Below are 3,615 nucleotides of genomic sequence, written 5' to 3'. Positions count from 1 at the left end.
CTGGGGGGGGGGGGGACCGGGACCAATGGTTGCTTTGCCCCTGGAGTGAGTTCGCCTTGTCCCGGTCACCCTCTCCCCTACGGGTCGCTGGGGGAGTGTGCGGGGGCGCACTCCTCCGTTAAAGCGGTCCGGGAAGGAGGCGGCGCGGTGTTGGGTCCAGGAACCAGGAGGTGTCTGAGGTTTTGAATTTGCGTCCGACCAGTACTGAAAATAGATATAGTAGGCGGGTTCTAACCCATAGTCCTCCGAGGGGTGTGCGGGGGAGGGCAGTACTTAGAGCAGTACTTAGGAGTATGATATCACGCGCGGGGGTATCTAAGACACGGGCGTATGACGTCACGCGGAGGATTTACCAACGGTCGGTAATTTTCTTACCGGTATTTTTACCGACATATTTATTTATTAACCTAATTTTTGCAAACATATTTTTTTACCAAAATTTTTTGTTACATAATATTTACCACATATTTATTAACAATTTTTACCGACGTAATTTCCTTTACTGACATAATTGCTTATTTTTTCGACCCTATGATCCTCCCCTCTCCGCTTTTCGCTTGCGGCATATTTTCGACGGCCTTTATTTCTCTCCGGCTTGTGCCACCCATCCGCGCCGCCTTCTAGAATATTCTCGAATATTCCAGTTCGAGACATTTTGAGGAGGACAAATCTTTTCAGGTAGTACAGTTTGTTCTCCGAAACTATGCAGCTCCGACAAAAATTTATCTTTAAACATACACTATCGTATGCTTTCGAGCTATAGCATATCTACGATATACTAACGATATACCTATGAGATATAAAATTATCGTATATCTATCTATGTAGATACTTTTTTCAAAGATTGGGTGAGGAGGAAAGGAAGAAAAAGAGAGAAGAGACATTAATATAATTTAAAAAAAGTTTATTTTGTGTAATAAAGGTTTACAACTCTTTTCGGCACTGAGACCACCAATTAAATATTTTTAATATATTTTGTAAAGCACAATACTTAATGTGATTATTACATCGTAAAATGTTGGTTGCCTCCAGTTTGTCCAAGGAAACTGTCCTCGTAATCCGCGTCCAAGGTCTCAATGATCAGGTTACTTTTTACATTGTCGTCCAGAAGATTCGCCAACCATTCTCTCTTTTCACACCCTTTTATGTATACGAGTCTGAGGACAACGTCTTCATGTTCCATATCGTATGATTTGTCAACCACAGTTGCCGTAATCAAATGCTTAGCTCTGCTGTATGCAACAATCCCGTCATCCTATCGCAGTCCATGATGCTTAGCCATCACTCATTATGCTCTCGATTTGCCAAATCTTATGAGAAGATGCTATGGCATGGAACTAGTAAAGAAATAATGGGAGAGAATAAATCCATTCCTAAGTATCGCTTCTTCCTTTACAATGAATCTCTTTCCAACGACGAATCCTTGCAAGTCTACAAACGTTGGTACGACCATAGCGAAGTACTCTTTGATACTCGGGATAAAAATGTCGTGTATAGCCTTTTGATTTTTCTATTATTCTTTTCTCATACATATTTTCCAATGTTAGTTGATTTTGCGAACTAAGTTGGTTATTCAACTTACACGATCATGTAGCAGCAGACAGTATGCGGTAATATTCGCTGGTATATTCTCTTTGCACTCAAATTGTATCCGCACATCTACAGTGGCACTCTTGACAGATTCGTTTTGACGCTAACAAACTACGAAAAGACTTTGCTCCAGAAAGTCGATAGTTGTCAACAATACCTCAGCACTGTTACATCCATAATACGATTTGCGGAAACGGCTGTACATATCATAAAGTATTGTATATCTGTTTTTTATAAAATCCAAATTCATGTCATCGTATGAATAACACTCTGAATTTAGATGGAGCTTCACATTGGTCAAATTGCAGTTGTCGAATTGCGTTACGTTTTCCGACATGACATTTTTCAACTAATCTGCAGCGCAAAGATAACGTATCGAGGTTTTTCCAAATTAGTGGCTGTTTTGACAGTCTACAGATGTTTGGTCGTGCTTTGCAGCAGAAAAAATTCATACAGATCTCATGAGCGGAAACTCATACTCATGTATCTACCATTTTCCAAAGCTCTCAGCAGGACAAGTTTATTGATATCATTCAACATTACGTGAAGCTTTCGCCATTGTATCTTGAATAGTTTGATTTTAGGTTGCAACGCTAAAGATCCAAGTAGATTGTTGTTGTCACTGCGCGACCGTAATAGAATTAATTAGTGAAGCGCGTTAATTACCACACGCTAGTCTTCGCAGAATCCTATCAGCATGCTGAGAGGTACGCAAAAGTTGAAGTATCCATCTGGCAAAACAGCATTAGTTGTATCCCACGCAGCATTTTTCATGATAACATTTTTGTCCGAAGATAACGATACATAGTTTTTGAGCGTGGAAGTTATTCCCACGTTTCTGTTACAATCAATATTTGCATCCAGTTCGTAACAAATCTTATCAAACATAAATACAACGCAATTATGTCCCAATGTTACATTCGCATCATCGGTTGTCGCTTCTTTCGTTATCTTCCCCTCGATATAGAGATAACTCTTGCACGGTAACGTGTATAAATCCTGCTATTGTATGGCTATTCGTAGCTCATTGCTGTGTCCAAACGTTGTGTTAGCGTATGGATTGTACGTGTATGTTTCGATCTTGATGATGTGATCGTCAAAGATAGGGCTACCTCCAATATTCAAAATTTTAATTATCTTTTTCTCAATTGTTTTATACACTGAATCCTAGAGATTTCAGAAATTCAATGTTCACCGCGCTGAGTTTTTTCTTTTTTATACAACCACGTTGCTGAGTATTGTTTGAAGCTGTCTTCGGTGTAATAAAATGTTCTCTCGCGTGTATCACCTGATCTGTCTCATTCAATACGAGCATCTCACGCGCTTCTAAAAATATTCGTGTTAACGTTGTAGCCGCCGTCGCACGTGAAGTCTGATGGTAATCACTTCTCTTCGAAAATCAAACAATCATCCTTCTTGATCGACGATACTCACTGTTAAATCTGGGAAGCGTGCACTTGGACACAGTACAATTGGAAGCGTTGCGAATGGACACATTGCAAATGGATACATTTGACACACGGTTCAATTGGACACGGTACGTTTGGACACGAGACTTTTCGGCACAGTTGCTTTTAGACACGAGAAAAAATGCACGACGTTCAGTTACATACTGTTAATTTTGACACCGTTCAGTTGGACAACATTTACTTGGGCATAGTTCAGTTGGACATCGTTCAATTGCCTACTGTTTATTTGAACATATAAGGATGCGCACTGTTCACTTGGACACCGTTTACTTGGACACCGTTCAATTGCCCACAGTTCATTTGGACACCGATCAATTACCCACTATGCTTAAGCTCACAAAAGACTGCGGCCCCCACTCGCCGCGGTGCGGGAAGTCTGGGGAGCGAAACCCCCTAGTCACATCGCTAGAGACAAGCACCTTTTTATTAATATTGAACGGTGAGCAACTGAACGGTGGGCAATTAAACAGTATTCAAATGAACGGTGTCTAAATGAACGATGGACAATTGAACGATATTCAAATGAACGGTGTCCAAATGAACAGTACGCATCCTT

This window comes from Odontomachus brunneus, unplaced genomic scaffold (assembly GCF_010583005.1).
Source record: "Odontomachus brunneus isolate Ranch 3 - 2012 unplaced genomic scaffold, Obru_v1 Obru_scaffold_038, whole genome shotgun sequence".
Lineage (NCBI taxonomy): Eukaryota > Metazoa > Arthropoda > Insecta > Hymenoptera > Formicidae > Odontomachus > Odontomachus brunneus.
The sequence above is the reverse complement of the archived record's forward strand: the minus strand, read 5'-3'. Positions refer to the sequence as shown.